Source organism: Bos indicus x Bos taurus, chromosome 12, assembly GCF_003369695.1.
Source record: "Bos indicus x Bos taurus breed Angus x Brahman F1 hybrid chromosome 12, Bos_hybrid_MaternalHap_v2.0, whole genome shotgun sequence".
Lineage (NCBI taxonomy): Eukaryota > Metazoa > Chordata > Mammalia > Artiodactyla > Bovidae > Bos > Bos indicus x Bos taurus.
In genome coordinates this window covers 9414812-9434804 of record NC_040087.1, presented here as the reverse complement: position 1 = coordinate 9434804, position 19993 = coordinate 9414812, and positions in this window count along the sequence as shown.

Sequence of the window (19993 nt, the reverse complement as noted above, 5' to 3'; positions counted from 1 at the left end):
AATCCCAGGGACGGGGGAGCCTGGTGGGCTGCTGTCTATGGGGTCCCACAGAGTTGGACACGACTGAAGCGACTTAGCAGCAGCAGCAGCAGCAGCAGCAGTCATTTGGAGATGCATAATAGGTTATTGAATCTGAGGGATTTATGGTTTCTAATAGTTGTGATAGATTATTAACATTAAAAGAATATACAAACATATATTAAAATAGAGAGTTGAGAATTGGGACCACAGGATTATATATCCAAACCAAGAAATCATAAGATAAACTAGGCTAGAGAAGGCTAATGTCTATAAGTTTACCAAAAGCTATGCCTGCCACATTCAATGATTGATTTTTGTGTCTTCATAATTTAAGGGGGTGAAAAAGATAGTGTTTTATGAATTTTTCAAAACAGATTTTCCAAAGCCATTTTGTATATAGTTGAGTGAATTTTTAAAGACCTTTACCTAACATATGTTTCCTTTGCCTGGGACAACGTTCTCTACCTTCTCAACTGCCTTCTAAGTCTTTTTTCCCTTTCAGAAGTCTGGAATCTATGCCTCTTCCCCTAAAATAGCTTAACTGTCTTTGTGGACATCTACAGTCCTCTGTGCCTGCTTCGATCATAGCATTTATGACAAAATAGTACACCTGTTACTTTTTTTTTTTTTGCTTATTTTTCCTATTTGACTGTAAGAAAGTTGACTGTAGAAAAAGCAGAGACTATGTCTCGCTCACTATGCATTTTAATATAATTACTTTGCAATTATATATTAAAAAATTCTAAATTCAATGTGCTACTATGGATTGAACCCTTGAACAATAAAAGTGCATTAGTGGAGAAACTGGTGCTGCCTGAAAAAAATCTGTAGTATAATTAACAGTAATGTGCCAATGTTATTTTCTCAATTTTGATAAAGACAACACTTATGTAAGGTGTCAACATTAGAGAAACCTGAATGGGAAGTATATCAGAATTCTGAACTAAAACTATTACACAATAAAATGTTTATTTAAAGATTACCAATGAGAAATTATTTATTATTACGACTACATTGTCAAATGATGTCCACAAAGCCCATCATCTGAATGTTCCTGGGCCTCGCTTGTTTTAGGTAATAATGAAATATCTCACTGGCTTCTTACCATTTTTCTTTTACTAAACACCACACTTCCTGCACTAAATCTAGCTAGCTGTCTAGAAACACTCAGAGGTGAGGCCCAAGCGATCACATACCATCTTGCTTTGTGGTGTTCCCTTTTGGCAGCTTCATAAGCTACTGCCCTTGAACTTTTGGCCTCTGCCTCAGCCACTGATGCAACTTCTGTGAAAAGGTCAGTTCTCTGAGCACGCACAGATTACTGCTGTTGAACTCTGCACAGAATTAAAAGAATGCGCCTCCCACTCCATCCCTGCTCTTCTGTGTCACCGTGACCTTAAAATGGCCCTGTCAGCTTTACTCTTTGCCCTTTCTTCTCCATAGGGTGTTGGAACTAGTCCTGTAGTCTAACTAGTAAACTGATACCATTCATTCTTCTCTCCTGTTTCAACTGGGGCTACTCTTGACCTTCCTTCAGATAAAAAATAATAGACTCTACCCCTTCAGCGCGTCTGGAAATGACCATGGGCCATGCTTTATAGGCTCAGCTGGGACACTGTGCTACGGGTTAAGCTATGAGTCCAAGGTTAATGAGGAAGTCATAGGGAATGCTAAATTTAGATGGCTTTGACCTGGACTTCAGACTTGACTCAGGTTACTCGGTAATCCTGACTGAAGAAACTAATGACCAGTGGCAACCATGTAATACAGTGTCTATCTGCTTGTTCATATTGTCAGAGGTAAAAAGAACTCCTGGTCCATTTTAGAACTCTGTTGAGAAAGAAACTCTGTCTAGAAGATGCTGTTTACAGATACTCTACACATTTTCAGGAATTCTGAAAGGCTAGTGTCTTCTATCCCTGAAAATAAAGATCAATAAATGTAATTTTGGATGTATACTTGGAAAGCTTGAAATAGCTCTGAGGTGAGCATGGGTCATTTTCTACTTTCATGCATTTAACTGCTCTTGTCACAAGCCTGTCAGAGTTTCTGGAAACCTGAGAGCCTTTTCAAGTTCTTTGCCCCATGGACTCATACATATTAGCAAAAGAGGATAGTGCCTGCTAGAATCTTGGTTAATTTCCAGAGTAAAGGATGTTGGTAAATTTAATATCTCAGTAGATGCATCCAGTGGACATAAGAAATAATTTTTCTTCTTGAACAAACTTTCTTCTACATGCCTCAGCATTTTGAAACTTAATATTTCCCCTGAATTCACCCCAAAGTTCTTCATTCTCGGGTAATAATAACATTGACTTCTCTTATCAAAGGAATTTCCATTTGGAATAACGCCAAGGAATTTAATGAATATAATTTGTTCTTAATGCCTTTTCTAATTGCCCTCCTTTCCCTAATATTTCATCTCATGTTCCAAGAAATTAAAAGGTGGTTTTATTCGATTTTCATATCATCATATTTTTAAGTGTAAAATGTCTCATGGTGAATATAAATGAAATACAAGTCCTGAAAATGTTTGAGTAAACACAAAGAGAAGGATTGTTTGATTTACAAGCAATTAATGAGAACATTTAAATTGGAGCATGAATAAGAAATAAAAAACTATATTATATCTACTGTGAAATGACTATAGTTTGTCAGCACCTAGCATATTGTTTGTCCTCAAAAAATATGAAGTAATAGCATTTTACTAAAATGATCATTTAATGAAGCAATACCTTTGTGGAACAGAGAGGATAGGAAGAAACATTGCCTTCAGCTATTTCATGCAAGCTGGAATAAAAAGTCTAGTTTCATTTACAGAGTTAGGTATTTAAAACTACAAAGGGAAGTAAGGAAACAATAAATAGATTTTTGCCCCAAACTAAAAATAAAAAAGTAATGGAAACTAAATTAAATTAGACCTCTATGTGTGTTAAGAAAAATATACATATTTTTCTTACAAAATTATGCCCTCACCCTGAAATCTTACCAACACACACTGCTGCTTTGTTGCTAATTTAATTTTACATCATTCCGCATTCTTATTCATTTAAAATTCTTCTAAATTTTTGAAGTGTTTAGGCAAAGGCACTCTAGCTGTGTTTCCCAGAACTGAGTGCATATCAGAATCATCTGGGGATATTTTTGTCTTGTTTTTCATATAGATTTCCAGAGCCCTCAACAAATTTCTAAACTAGAATCTCTGGGATTGGGGCACAGGAATCTGTATTTCTCCTTCAAAGTACCTCAGTTCAGTTCAGTTCAGTCGCTCAGTTGTGTCCGACTCTTTGTGACCCCATGAATCACAGCACACCGGGTCTCCCTGTCCATCACCAACTCTCAGAGTTTACTCAAACTCATGTCTATCGAGTTGGTGATGCCATCCAACCACCTCATTCTCTGTTGTCCCCTTCTCCTCCTGCCCCCAGTTCCTCCCAGCATCAGGGTCTTTTCAAATGAGTCAACTCTTCGCATGAGGTGGCCAAAGTATTGGAGTTTCAGCTTCAGCATCAGTCCTTCCAATGAACACCCAGGACTGATCTCTTTTAGAATGGACTAGTTGGATCTCCTCGCAGTCCAAGGGACTCTCAAGAGTCTTCTCCAACACCACAGTTCAAAAGCATCAATTCTTCCGTGCTCAGCTTTCTTCACAGTCCAACTTTCACATCCATACATGACCACTGGAAAAACCATAGCCTTGACTAGACGGACCTTTGTTGGCAAAGTAATGTCTCTGCTTTTTAATATGCTATCTAGGTTGGTCATAACTTTCCTTCCAAGGAGTAAGTGCCTTTTAAAGTACCTGCCGCTGCTGCTAAGTCGCTTCAGTCGTGTCCAACTCTGTGTGACCCCATGGACTGCAGCCTACCAGGCTTCTCCGTCCATCGGATTCTCCAGGCAAGAACACTGGAGTGGGTTGCCATTTCCTTCTCCATTTAAAGTACCTAGGGATTTCTAATTTACCACTTACAGTTGAAAGCCATTATTCTTTGTTATTGAAGGGAAAAGTAAAAAACACTTTAATGAGTAGAGTCCCATAGTTGCTAACAATTTAAAGTTCAATGAGAAAAAAAAAAAAAAAACTAACACACTGTATCTCTAAATTAATTCAGCTCTTCCTTTCAAAGAGGCTAAACACCTTTCTAGTCGTCCAACCTAGAACCTGTAATAAGCGTTCACTTTCTTCTTCACATGCAGGCAGCTTCTTGTTCCTATTGATTCTATTGCCCTAATGTCTTCCAAATTAATCCTTTCCTCTCTGTTTTCCTCTGCTACTTCCCTAACTCAGGTAATCATTATGGTCTTGCTTTAAATCCTTAGTTGATTTCCCCAAACAGATGGAAAATCTATACTCCTTAGCTGGTAAAGGAATCCTTAGTAGTTTGGGCCCAGTGCCTCTCATTCTCTCATCTTCTAGGGTTCATGCCACCAATGCACCACCTTGAGCCCCTTCTTTTCTTGCTTTCTTTTTTGTTTGTTGTTTTGTCCAACCTTTACATGGAAACATTCCTGCATAAGAGACATTCTTGAGGATTTGGGGGAAATATGTGGTTTTAGAATTATTTAAGTTAAAGTAAAGAGGAAGGGGAGGATTTTCATTCCAGGCAAAGGAGAGAGAGTAAAGCAAGTCTGTGTAAAGGGTCTGCACCCATCATCACCTCCTATCACCACTCATCTTGTGTGAATTGTGGTTTTCAGGTCAATAGAACTTTCCATGATAAATTCTGCCTAGTAACACCAAGTACGCAGTCTCAGCTGTTTCCAGTGGTAAAACAGGTTCAACCTGGCAAGCCCATTTCCAGAAGTCTGCCAGGTTCATCTATGAGCTTGTGATTTGACACTGAAGCTTCTTTCACTTGAGGAAAATTTGGATTATGTTTCAAATGAGTGCTGTGGTCTCCTCAGGCATAGAATTCAACATGGGATTCTTAGTTTATTTCCTGATTCTGATCCCTGATATCTCTTGATGTTTCTGAATAAGTGTAGTTCTTATTTCTTGCTTGTGTCAGCAATCAAATTTCCACATACCATAAACAAAAATAATATGTAGTACAAGTATTCACCATATAATTACTTTTGCACAGAAATCCATAGAGCAAATGAACTTAAAATCTTTTTTTTTTAAAGAAAACTATGGTGTCATCTCAAAATCACTCATTTTAGATGAGAGATTCAGCAATGAAGCCAATCTGTGACAGGTAATGTGTTTTCTTATTATCTTTCAAATATTTTCTTTTGCTTAAGGTGATTATTTTTCTCTCAGCCCTTCCCTCTAAGACTGTAGTCAGTAGGGCTACTTTCTTTCTCCCTGGCAGTTTTGTTTCCAATTATCAATCACCTATAAAGAAAGCTGAGCCCTGAAGAATTGATTCTTTTGAAATCAATTGAAATCTCTGCAGTGCTGGAGAAGACTCTTGAGAGTCCCTTGGACTGCAAGGAGATCCAAACAGTCCATCCTAAAGGAGATCAGTCCTGGGTGTTCTTGGAAGGACTGATGCTGAAACTCCAGCACTTTGGCCACCTCATGAGAAGAGCTGACTCATTGGAAAAGACCCTGATGCTGGGAAAGACTGAGGGCAGGAGGAGAAGGGGACGACAGAGGATGAGATGGTTGGATGGCATCACTGACTCAATGGACATGGGTTTGGGTGGACTCTGGGAGTTGACGATGGACAGGGAGGCCTGGCGTGCTGCGGTTCATGGGTCACAAAGAGTCGGACACAACTGAGAGACTGAATTCCAGTGATGCTTTATGATACTAACACTAGTACCTCTCACTTGCTACTGCTACTGCTAAGTCACTTCAGTCGTGTCCGACTCTGCATGACCCCATAGACAGCAGCCCACCAGGCTCCCCCGTCCCTGGGATTCTCACACAGGAGTGGGTTGCCATTTCCTTCTCCAATGCATGAAAGTGAAAAGTGAAAGTGAAGTCGCTCAGTCATTTCCGACTCTTAGCGACCCCATGGACTGCAGCCTACCAGGCTCCTCCATCCATGGGATTTTCCAGGCAAGAGTGCTGGAGTGGGGTGCCATTGCCTTCTCTGACCTCTCACTTACTTGGTACTTAATGTCTCTCACTTTAGGCCCCAGGAGGGCTCATCCTTCTTCTGGCCATGTACCTTTATTCCAACATCGAATAAAAGTATAAAAATTAACTGCCTCTTTACCTATGATTCCAGCCTGATTTCTCTTTTGTTGTCTCCTCCATCCACATTCGATGACTGATCCTTTCTGTTTGCCCAGCACAGTGGTGTTTCCGAGGGTAGTCCCTAGCAAACCAGGAACGTTGGTCACTTTCCAGTCTACTTTCTGTCTCAGAGAGAGTGCTGATATTCGGTCAATGCTTGAAAAGTGATGTGACTTTTCCACATCTAGCTTATTCTTTACTTCCTACTTTTCCTTCAAAACTCAGCTCAGGCAGAACTTTCAGGATCTCATCTCTGGATTCCCAAAGTACATGCTGCAAAATGTCCTTTCTGTGTACTCTCAGAGGCATGAATTGTAAACATACTCTCTTCTACTTTTCAACGGTGAGGTTCATATTGTATCCCCAAAGCATAATGCAGGAATTCAAGAAATAGAGTTTATATGAAGAAAGAAAAGCATTTGTGTCCTTGGAGGAAAGCAGTACAATTGGCCTCCACTTTCCAGCATTCAGTTGATATTAGCTACCATGTAATCAATACGCAGTGTGTCCCAACCACTTTTCAACATGACCTTGTTTATTTTCCCCACATCCTGTAAAGGTATCATTATCCCAGAGGCAAGTAGAGCTGCTTATCCAAGGTCAGAGTGTTCATAAACACAAGTACACAGAAAAAAGACCTGCCCTTTACTACAAACCTTTGTGGAGCAATATGTTTAGGAACTCAAAATTGTCCGGCTTTCAGAAAGCCTATACAGCATATACGCTTTATCCATTGGGACACCCTAGTATAATCTTGATACACACAGTAGTTAAACACTAATAGATGCATAGTAACTGTTAATAGCATACAGAAAGCCTGTAAATATCCATTTAGATTAGGTTTTGTCACCAAACGTATTTTGGAAATGGGAAAATTTTCTTTTACAGATATTGGGGAGGATCTTAGATGAAAAAGCACAGACCTGTGGTATATCCAGAATTTTCTGTTATGACTGCCCAGGACCTCTTTGGTATAGTTCCTGTTGAATTACTTTGCCTACTGTGATGTTCAATAGACTTTTTACTTCCCAGCAGCTTTGGCTCTCAGTGCACTTCTTAAAAATGGGCCCGCTTTCTTTGACGTTATAATACATTGCAAACAGATTGTAGTACAAAAGATTTTTGAATAGTCAATACACATTTCCTGTAAGTACTACATGAAATGAAATGTAGTATTTCTGATATTGCCTAGATGCACCTAAGAGTTTTCGAAATTTCAATATCTTTATCAATAATTATTCAAATTGGCAATAGCTATATATTCAGTAGTGTGCTAAGTGATAGATTTGTATTCTATTTCTCATGATTTCTTTGTTTTCTGATTTCATATTATTACTACACATTGCATCTCAACATTAATTTCATTTCAAGAATGTTTTGAGGGCTTCATTGCATCCTTTGGGAGAACTTGGAGCTCCCTGGAGTCACAGTAAGTAGGCATCATAAACCCAAGAGTTGGCCATTCCACAATTTACTGCAGGGGGATATTTTGTCATTTGAAAGCCCTAAACACACATTTTGTTTAAATTGTTCTCATATTCTTCCTTACTTCAACAGCTGCATAAATTGTCATTTTATCAATCATATTTATTAAGATTTCCAACCCTTAAAATAGTCTCCAGTTGATCTCAAATTGCTTTAATTTCAATCCTGACTTTTTGGACCATTTCAGAGAAAAATTAATTCATCTTGATTAAGTAGTCATTAAAATAAAATGAGAAAACAATCCTTGAGAGAACTAAGCAGGATTAGTTTTTGAAGGCTGGTTATTTCCCCTGTTTATTCATCTTTGTCCGTATAGCTCAGTCCTTCGTGAGGCTCCTCTTTTGTTTTTGGTAGAAATTATACTGTGGACAGAGGATGTAGGAGTTGGAGTTTAAATATTGTTTATCAATTCTAATATTGTAATAGATGTTTATGTAGCCTTTAGTTTGTTTATTTACATAATAAACATGTTGGCAAAAAGTATTATATATTCGATCTTAGCTACATGATATTTTTCATCTCTTTCTGCTACAACATCAAAATGGCTCTTGACTTTGCTTCATTTTGGTTTATTCTGGTTATATTTTTCTGTGTTGTTACAGTTCTATATATAATAGATATATGCTCACCTTTCACATTAGGTGATATATAAAAAATTCACTCAGCCACCCAATTGGTTTAAAATGTTCAGATATTTGCCCTCTTGCAAGCAAACAGCCTAATTAAATTCTTTTTTTCACTGGGGTATTCGTCGTTGTTTTGACAAAGTGTAGTATAAAGAACACTGTTCATAAGGTCAGGAGATTTAAAATCCTCTGTTAACTCATTTGCAAACAGCAAATGGCATGACTATAGGTCCATGAAATGGTATCTGGAGGATCTAAGAGGATTATGAATGGATTTGGTTAAAGGAGGTAAGATCCAGCCATATGTTATGTTCTTAAAGAGGTCTTTTAACTCTGCTTCCACTGTTGCATCTATAAAATAGAGATAATAATGCCTACTTTAAAAATTCTTGTGAAGGTTTAGTGACAGTGTATGTAAAAGTACTGAATATGAGATTGTAATAAATTACCAGTATAAGCTTGTTGAACATGAGCCTAAGTCTCAGTTTCACCAGCTATAAAATGGGAATAATAATTACTCCCAGGAGCTCCCACCCCCTCCTTTGCACATGTCTGTTGTCTTTCTAATTCCCCTCCCTCACAGAGTTGATAGGAAGATGAAATAGTAAAAACGTTTCATAAAGTTATAAAACCTATCTCAGTGGAACATGTTAAGATGCAGCCTGTATATTTTACTGTTTAAAGTCTGATTTTCCTGTTTCTGTTCTTTGCTCACACTTTCTGTGTTCTCCAAATTTAAAACAGTTTTAAGAGTCGGGCACGACTGAGCGACTGAACTGAACTGATGAGTAGGCAGTAGGTTACATCATTTGAAGGATGCTAACTATGACTTTTATTGGAGAAGGAAATGGCAACCCATTCCAGTGTTCTTGCCTGGAGAATCCCAGGGACGTAGAAGCCTGGTAGGCTGCAGTCCATAGGGTTGCACGGAGGCGGACACGACTGAAGCGACTCAGCAGCAGCAACTATGACTTTTAAACAAATGCACTTCCCATGACACACTTACCCAGGTCTCAAACAGCAAATTTAGGAACTCTTTATTTAGTTATTATACAGCTTCCAATTGTTATTAAGATGTAAATCATACTGGAGTTGTAATGTTTAGACTTTCGTGGGTTAATAATTGACTGTATTAGGTAAGAATCACTTGAGCATACTCATTTCTTGGGAGGCAGAGGAAAGGGCACTTAATGGAAAGTGGGAGGGCTCCAAGGATAAACTTAACTATGGAAGAAGAACTAATTTTTTCTTATAGTATCCTTTCACTTTGACTTCACTTGAAAACCTGCTTGGTCATCATTTAGTAGCCCTTTAAGGGAATTCTACTTAGTAATCCATTTCCAGATAGTGGTTTTGCCAGGAAAGAATTGTAGTGAGGATTTCCTATCTGTGCTAAAATCAACCCAAATTTATGTTTTAAAAAATCAGCCCAGTGTATGTTTTTCTAGCCACTCTGTTTAGAAGAATAGCATTTGTTGAACTTAGATGTGTTATCCACTTAAAAATAAATGAATTTATTTGGGGATAAGATACTCTGCTGCTGCTGCTAAGTCACTTCAGTCGTGTCCGAGTCTGTGCGACCCCATAGATGGCAGCCCACCAGGCTCCCCCGTCCCTGGGATTCTCCAGGCAAGAACACTGGAGTGGGTTGCCATTTCCTTCTCCAATGCATGAAAGTGAAAAATGAAAGCGAAGTTGCTCAGTCATGCCTGACCCTCAGCGACCCCATGGACTGCAGCCTACCAGGCTCCTCCGTCCATGGGATTTTCCAGGCAAGAGTACTGGAGTGGGGTGCCATAAGATACTCTAACTCTGTCCTAATGCATGGGTCCAAGATGGAGGCCTTGAGATTTTTATTTGTTATATGATTAAGTAAGTAAATGAAATGCAACTTTAATGACTGTTCCGAGATTTCCAATGCTAATGTTCTTCAAAATCATCTAGGGATTTTTGGATTGACAGCCTGGAACCTATGTCAAGTGCCATATATTTTGGTGCATGCACCAGCTTAGGAATTAGAAGGCCCGGTTTCTGATATCTGTTCTGACACTATCTTTGTTTTCCCTTTACATAAATTGTTTTATCTCCCTAGGCCACAATTTGCAATAAAATTTAACTAAATTCCTTTGCAGAAATTTGCTATGCAGAGACATTTTGAAAAAACAACAATCATTTCACAAAACATTATATTACATGTATTAGTGTTTAGATGGTAAACAGCTGGCAAACATTTTACCTTGCTTTACTTTTATACTTGAAATGCTTTGTTGATCGACATAGAGGGACCTAGAAATGATCATACTAAGTGAAGCAAGCCAGACAAAGACAAATATCGTATGATACTGCTTCTGTGAGGGATCTAAAATAAAATTATACAAATGAACTTATTTAAAAACAAGCAGAGTCACAGACATAGAAAACAAACTTATGGCTAACAAAGGAGAAGGAGGGGAAGGGATAAGTTAGCAGTTTAGTGTTAGGATATATAAACTATTAGGGCTTCCCAGGTGGCGTGAGTGGTGAAGAAGTCAACCGCTAAGGCAGGAGATACAAGAAATATGGGTTCAATCCCTGGGTCAGGAAGGTTCCCCAGAAAGGAAATGGCAATCCATTCCAGTATCCTTGCCTGGTAAATCCCATGGACAGAGGAACCTGGTGGGCTACAGTCCATGAGGTTGCAAAGAGTCAGATGTGACTTAGCTACTGAGCATGCAGGCATGCATACAAACTACTGTATATAAAACAGATAACCAATAAGGATCAACAATATACCAAAGGAACTGTAATCAATATCTTTTTTTTTTAACTTGGCTGCCTCACGTCTCAGTTGTGGTTTGCGTGGTCTTTAGCTGCTGTGTGAGGGCTTGGTGTTGCAGGGAGTGGGCTTAGTTGTTCCATGGCATGTGGCATCTTAATTTCCCTACCAGGGATTGAACCCACATCCCCTTCACTGCAAGATGGATTCTTAAGCACTGGATCATTGGAAAAGTCCATATTCAATATCTTATAATCTATAGTGACAGAGAATGTAAAAAAAAATCCATATATATATGGCTTCCCAGGTGGCTTAGCTGATAAAGAATCTGCCCGCCTGCAATGCAGGAGACCCTGGTTCAATCCCTGGGTTGGGAAGATCCCCTGGGGAAGGGAGAGGCTACTCACTCCATTTTTCTAGCCTGGAGAATTCCATGGACTCTGTAGTCCATGAGGTCACAAAGAGTGGGACATGTCTGAGTGACTTTCACATATATATATATATATATATATATATATAAACTAAAAAAGGGAACCTACACATTTATAGATACATACACACATATTATCACATATACATATGTATATATATATACACACATATATATATAAAACTGAACCACTTTGCTGTACACCTGAAACTAACATATTTCATTTAAAACTTTAAAATTAAATAAATTAAAAAAAATTCTTGATTTATTGAAGCTGCTCATTTATCCCCCAGCTTGTTTGCCACTTCTCTCCAAAATTCAAAAGTTGGTTGAAGTGCCTCTTAACATAATTCTGAGACTCCAATATAACTCACCCTTGTTCTGATCGTAACGCAGAGAATCTGTGAAGATTCTAGTTCAAGTTGCGTTAGCTTAGAAGTGAGGGACGAGAAGTCTGTTCAGGCCTAGCTCTTTTGTGTACAGTAATATGTAATTATATCACACATTGCATAAGCCGGAGCCTGGTGAGTGCAGTTGACTGGGACTGACACCTTCAGCCGTCATCGAGGAAGGACTGTCACCAGGACTGACCCATCTTCAGAGATAGGATTATGGGCCTGAAGAGTAGCATTTGAGCTGCTGGAAAGTCTAAAGTTCTCATGGACTCAGGTGTCATGACCTTCACCTCTGCACCCTTTGCTGCAACTCCTGGGAGCCTCCAGCTCATCCCTTCCCTGGCTTCAGAGAAAGTTGCTGACCTGATAACAGTCTTTCTTCTGCTCTGAGCAGATAGACAAGTCTTGTTGAATTTAACCAAATGGCACCTGTGTCAGAATTTTTTGACAACCTGAACCTTATAATGACTTTTGTCAACTTGATGGTTGAGATTTTATTCCATTAAATTAACGAAGTAAACACTAAGATAAATACTTTTCTCCTGTATGAAAATATAGTACACTTTTCTTCTGAATTTTTACTCAGTGCCTCTGGTAATGGACAAATGACTCACTTTGAAGAAAGATGGCGACTTTTGTAGACTATAGATCCCACTAATGGAAACCCTTTATTTGCTTTTTTTAAAATTAATAAAAGCTTAACTTTTAAAATTATTTTTGCATGCACAATCAATTTCTGTCTTCTCAAAAATTTTGCCAAACACAAATTATTTCCTGCAAGCACGCAAGTTGTCTTTCCATCTCAAACTGATACTATAACCAGGATAGTGGGCTTGTGCTAATACCACCATTCTCTAATTAATTAATTATTAACAACTCAGTACCTAAACATGTTTGTCATATTTATAAAATCCTTTATACCATCAGGCAGAAGCCATCTTCTTTTATGAAATTCAAACACATCAGATACTCACTTTCCCAGGCTCTCCTGCAACTGAAATAGAAGACAGTGATCTACTCTCCATCAATTAGACGTGCCCATTTCAGATTTTTAATGAGTCACCCTTGACGCAAAGAAGCAAGCCATGAAGAACTGAGTGAGGCGCCAACAATGATGTGCAATATCCACATTCAGTAGCTGCCTTATTTCTGGTCCTGTGACTGGGGCTGAGAATCAGCTGGAAGACTATGACTGTGCCCACTGGCCATGGTAGAATCATCTGCCTAGGACCACTTGTGTTTGGATTTAGTGAATTGTTCTTATTCAGCATTCATAAAGACTTTTAATGGATTGAATTAACTACCTAATATTCAAAAAATAGTTTTATTGTGAATTACCTAAACTTGACATTTTTTTATTTGAAAATTAAGATGGCCATAAATATGTATGATTTCTTGCAATGTCCTTCTAAAATCAACATCTCTAAAGATTCTGATATGTCTTATTGATTTTGGTTAAACTCCTTCTCAATAGTCTTTACTAGATGAAGTTCTTATTACCCATCTCAGGTTTTCTGCTGCTTCACTTGAGGGAGGAGAGATTTATATATATTTTTATATTTTAATTGTTTTTTCCTTTTCCTTATGGTGACAGAGCATGCAAGCTATCAAAATCCTATTTATAGCTTTTGGGCACACAGCTACATTTCCCAGACTTCTCTGCAGTTATGTGTTAGAATTTATTAAATTCTCCCTAATTAAACATATATGTATATATATATTTATATATATATATGTATATACCTATAAATATGTCAGGTAGTTAAAATAGGAAAAAGGATTCCAAAATGATGGTGGCTAAAAGACAAAGAAAGGGAAAAGCCCAGAAAATGGAACAAAATCCACAGATGGAGAGAGAACTTCAGTTGAAACAAACATGCCCCCTTTTTGGCTAGCTGAATTGGCCTAGGGCAGGCTCAGGGGGGAGGAGACAATATGTATAAAAAGAATCTAAGACAGATTGAGGCCTCTCTTTTGGGGTCACCAGCCCTCATGCCTCGAGGCTGTACTATCCTTTGTTTGCCAAATAGAACTCTGAGCTGGAGGAACTGTAACACTGGTCTGCCATTTCAAATCTTTGCTGCAGTGAGACAGAACCGAGGAAATTACACACTCCCCTGACATATCATACATAGGGGCTTCCCTGCTGGCTCAGATGGTAAAAATACACTTGCAATGCAGGAGACCCAGGTTCGATCCCTGGGTCAGAAAGATCCCCTGGAGAAAGAAATAGCTATGCACTCCAGTGTTCTTACCTGGAGAATTTCAAGGACCGAGGAGCCTGGCAACAGGGTCGCAAAGAGTCAGACAAGACTGAGTGACTAACTCCTTCATATAATACATATATATATATATACATATATATATACCTATATATGTGTGTATTCAATAACATGTGAATGGAAATACTGAAAAAATTCTGAAGTGAACTCCCTCATACTGTTTTTCTTTTCTGTTGACCTTCCGGGTGACCTTGAAAACCTTATATTAAAGATGGTAGGATGGCCATCAGCCTGGTGACCTGAATGACAATTGACAAAGAAGGGTCAAAGTTCTCTCCAACTTGACTAAACTTTACACAGGCTTCTTCCAGACTCTGAAACTCCTGACCTCCCTTTTCTGAGAGTAATTACTTTAGAAAACTTGTAAATTATTTCTCTGCCCCTTTGATATGTAAATCTCTTGAAGAGCTTCTTGCCAGTTTTACAGCCTAGGAATGTCTTTCTCAAGGACCCAGGGGCCATCCTTCTGAAATGCAGTCATAGAGGAAGGTAAAGTTACTATCTCCCGGCTTCTGTAGGGGACAGGAGGCTAACTTGGCCAGATGCCTTCTGCTAAGTTGTAAAACTAGCTCCTGTGATGAAGATGAGAAAAAGTTTACTTTCCCTTTGGGTAAAGCCAATTAGCAAACACAGATGGCCTGTGATCTCTCCCTCATCCAATTCCTAAAGTACCTTTTATTTAAGCTGAGTTGAGTTCAAAATGCATTCTGGCCTCTTTCCCCTACAGCAAGAAAGGTGTCTTATCCTCCTGCCTGCATTTTCAGTCTTTTCAGTTGTGTCTGACTCTTTGCAACCCCATGGACCTTAGCCCACCAGACTCCTCTGTCTGTGGGATTCTCCAGCCAAGCATACCGGAGTGGGTTGCCATGCCTTCCTCCAGGAGATCTTCTGGATCCAGGGATAGAAGCCCAGTTCCCTGCTTGGCAGGCAGATTCTTTACCACTGAGCCACCTGGGAAGCCAGATATATATATATACATAAAATTTATTGTACAGTCCATGGGGTCAGACATAATTTATATACATATTTTGTATGTATATAAATATGTATTAGTTCAGTTCAGTCAGTCGTGTCCAACTTTGTGACCAGTTATAAATATGTATAATTATATATATTTACATGACACATATATATGACTTTCAAAGGCATAAAAAAGTAATAACAATTTCCTAAAATTCTTAGGAAACTATTCAGTTATATTCATTATTGTTATCAATTTTTAACTATTAAGCAACCAGATAATATCACTGTACTGCTGCTGCTGCTGCTAAGGTGCTTCAGTCATGTCCGATTCTGTGAAGTCATAATGATTTACAAGATTAAATAACCCCAAGTCTGACTCATATAACTTGACAGATTTATTTGCTAACTCACGCTGACACAGAAGACAGGAAAAATAAAGTGTAATGCTTAGGAAAACATTACTGCATTTTTTTTCCCTAATAAATGCATTTAATGCATAAAATAAAAGAAAATAAAAATAAACAGTGACTCTATTAGTACTGTCTTCAGAGTCAGTCTTATTTTTTTGTTCCCTCTCTGCAAATTTACTGCTTGGGTAAATCATTTGAATTTGCTAAACTTTACATCCTCACCAACAAAATGATAATAGTGATGGTCCCTAACCTAACTTGTATTTTATTGCTTCCTTGCATTGTTTAAATTCCTTCCTCCTGAGTACCAATGGCACGGTGTGGATTGGATTGACCCTCTCCTTGTCTTAAGCAGGGTGCTCACTGTTCTAAGCCTCTTAAGTCACTATTATTCCTTGTCACAGTGATTGATTCCTGCAGTCTAAGCCAATAAGTTTATTGCATCCCTTGGTCACTGTGTATGTGTGTGTGTGTGTGTGTGTATTTCAGGAAGGTAAAATCAAGATAAAGCCTAGCACTGTATGATGGTGTGCGGAGAACCATCAGCTCTCCTCCCCCATGATGCTAAAGCGGTTAGCGCTCTAGCGTCAGCGTGAAACTGTCTTCCAAAGTTAGTTCAAAGTCAAGATCCAGACAAGGCCAATGTTCTTATTGAGCCAGACAACTTCTGGGCTTTTCAGTCTTATAACCACCTTTAAGTCCAGTTTGATCTGGACTTTTCTGTTAGATGAAATTAGAAACAGCTTCACCATCTTTTTATATTTATTGTGTATCAGTATAAACTGTTGTAGAAAATATAGTAATTTGCATACAATAAACACCAAATACTACCAGTTTTATAATGAAAAACTTAAGTAGTTATGTTTACATGCACTACGATATTTCTGGATTTCTATTATTCTTTCAAAGAATATTCTCCTCGTATTCATGGACATACCTCATTTTAGTGGGCTTCATTTTATCGTGCTTCACAGATCTCATTTTTTTTTTTTTTACAAACTGAAACTTTGCAGCAACCTTGCATTGTCAGATGATGGTTAGCATTTTTTAGCAATAAATTAAGTAAGATATGTACATTTTTTCAGACATAATGCTATTGTACACTTAATAGACTATAGTAACTTTTATATGTACTTGGAAACCAAAAAAAAAATCAGGTGATTCACTTTATTGCAGTTGTCTGAAACTGAATCTACAATATCTCCAAGGTATTTTCATATGTAAAATGAAGCTGTTATATATACCTTTTAAAAATAAGTGTCTATAAGTTATAATATATACTTACATTAGATCAATTACATGATTTTGAAATGAATTTCATATCCTGTTTAGGATACAGGAAGAGCTCACCTGGATAGTATTTTTCTATTTTATACCTCAAACACCACTGAATTCTAAATGAAACTAAGTCTAACTTTAGTATCCACTGAAGATACTGAGGTGTATTCCCTGCCTAGACCTGGAAGGCTTGAAAATGTCTCACTATGAACTTACTTCTGAAATCACTCAAAAAGAACACAAACTAGGTAAACAAAGCATAGAGTGAAACTGAACGCATCCAATGTAGTGATGAAATACAGGATGGAGAGCAGAGGAATGGTGGGAGGAGGAAACTTGGCTTTAATTAAAACTGAGCCTTGGGGGTTAAAATATAGGTATTCCTGAAAAGATAAACCCAGAGGGTGAAACTTCAGTAAGACATATGCACAACCTTTGTTGAACTGCACATGGGGACATGTAAGTAGATGTGGCTTCATGGCTAACACATGCATGTCACACGCAAAGTACACCTGCATCAGTCGTGTTGTCCATCTTCATCATTTAAACACACACAGTAGAAATATACATATTCTGTATTGGCTGTGCTTTTGTTAATTCTTCATCTCTGATAAATTGACCAAAGTCTGTTGACCACCACAGGCTACTGCATTGCTTCAGATAATAGGGGGCTTCCCTGGTGGCTCAGATAGTGAAGAATCTGCATGCAGTGCAGGAGATCCAGGATCAATCCCTAGGTCAGGAAGATCCCCTGGAGAAGAAAATGGCAACCCACTCCAGTAGGCTTATCTGAGAAACTCCACAGACAGAGGAAGCTGGTGGGCTACCAGTAGTCCATGGGGTCACAAAGAGTCAGACCCGATTGAGCAACTAACACACCACACACACACACACACACAAATAAGGCCCATTACTAGGAATATTTCAGATGGGAGAATCCAAGTAAAACACATAGAAGTAAAAATATTTTTGCATAATACAGTAAAAATCATCAATAATCTAAATAAATATAGTTCAGTCATAAAAAGAAGAGTTGGTATGAATGAATGATATTACAGATGGAAAAATGGTGTAAGAAACATATTCTTGAAATAAATGGGAAATGTAAAATTTCTTTCAGTTTCAATTTTAGGTTCTTTTTTTTTTTTTGCATAGTGAACTACAACTATGTTCAGAGTAATACTACAAGTACTTTGGGCCTTGGGTTCAGACAGCTCCAAAATCACTTTTAGGCCTGCCACTTTCTCGTTCTGTGATAAAACCTCCTTTGGCTTTAGTGTATTCAAGGTATAATAGAGATCTCACTTTTAGGCTTACTATGAGGATTAAGTGAGAGAATGTGAGTAAAATGTTAGAAAATGAAAAAACAATTAATGTCTATATAAAATAATCATTCATTGAAAAGAAAAAAAAAAGAGTTATTATAGTTATGTTGGATAGAAAAGCATTGGCTCCTGAAATGAACAATCTCAGTTCAGTTGAGTTTAGTCGTTCAGTCCCGTCCGACTCTCTGCGACCCCCTGGATGACAGCACTCAAGACTTCCCTGTCCTTCACCAGCCCCTAGAGCTTGCTCAAACTCATGTCCATTGACTCAGTGATGTCATCCAACCATCTTGTCCTCTGCCGTCCCCTTCTCCTCCTGCCTTTAACCTTTCCCAGCATCAGGGTCTTTTCCAATGAGTCAGTTCTTCGCAGCAGTTGGCCAAAGTGTTGGAGTTTCAGCTCCAGCATCAGTCCTTCCAATGGAGATTCATGACTGATTCCCTTTGGGATTCACTGGTTTGATCTCCTTGCTGTCCAAAGGATTCTCAAGAGTCTTCTCCAACACCACAGTTCAAAAGCATCAATTCTTCAGTACTTGGCTTTCCTTATGGGCCAACTCTCACATCCATACATGAGTACTGGAAAAACCATAGCTTTGACTAGACGGACCTTTGTTGGCAAAGTAATGTTGGAGCTTTTTAATATGTTTTCTAGGCTGGTCATAGCTTTTCTTTCAAGGAGCAAGCGTCTTTTAATTTCATGGCTGCAGTCACCCTCTGCAGTGGTTTTTCAGCCCAAGAAAATAAAGTCTGTCACTGTTTCCATTTTTTCTGCATCTATTTGCCATGAAGTGATGGGACCAGATGCCATGATCTTATTTTTTTGAATATTGAGTTTTAAACCAAATTTTCACTCTCTTCTTTCACTTTTATCAAGAGGCTGTTTAGTTTCTCTTTGCTTTCTGCCATAAGGGTGGTGTCATTTGCATATCTGAGGTTATTGGTATTTCTCCTGGCAATCTTGATTCCAGCTTGTGCTTCATCTAGCCCAGAATTTCGCATGATGCACTCTGCATAGAAATCAAATAACCAAGTTGACAATATACAGCCTTGACATGCTCCTTTCCCAATTTAGAACCAGTCTGTTGTTCCATGTCTGGTTATAACTGTTGCTTCCTGACCTGCATACAGATTTCTCTGGAGGCAAGTATGGTGGTCTGGTATTCCCATATCTTTTTCCCACAGTTGGCTGTGATCCACATAGTCAAAGGCTTTAGCGTAGTCAATTAATCAGAAATAGATGTTGTTTTTTTCTGGAATTCTCTTGCTTTTTCTATGATCCATCTTATGTTGGCAATTTGATTTCTGGTTCCTGTGCCTTTTCTAAATCCAGCTCGAACATCTGGAAGTTCTTGGTTCACATACTGCTGAATCCTGGTTTGGAGCACTTTGAGTATTACTTCGCTAGCATGTGAGATGAGTGCAATTGCGCTCATAGAACACAATCTAAACAATGCAATAGTTCAACACAGTTTGCCTCTTACTCATATACAGTCTAGAGTGGGTGTTGAGGATCCATGCTCGCAGAAGCTCCATTGTGTTCAATACCTGGTTTACAAGGAAATTCAGTTATCGGCAACTCAGTAAGGTAAAAGATAAAAAGTATGACAGACTTGGAAGGATATTTTATGGCTTGGCTGCTCTCATTCCATTGTAAACTGAAATACCTTCCACCTTTACTTGCAAGGGACCTGGAAGTGTAGCTGTGTGTCCAAGGAAAAGAGAGACATGATACTATTGGAGAGCTCATAATCTTTGCACAGGCAGCACCTCAAACCACTAAATATCTATATGTACTCTTCTTTCTATTGAGAACACAGTTTATCCAATCCCA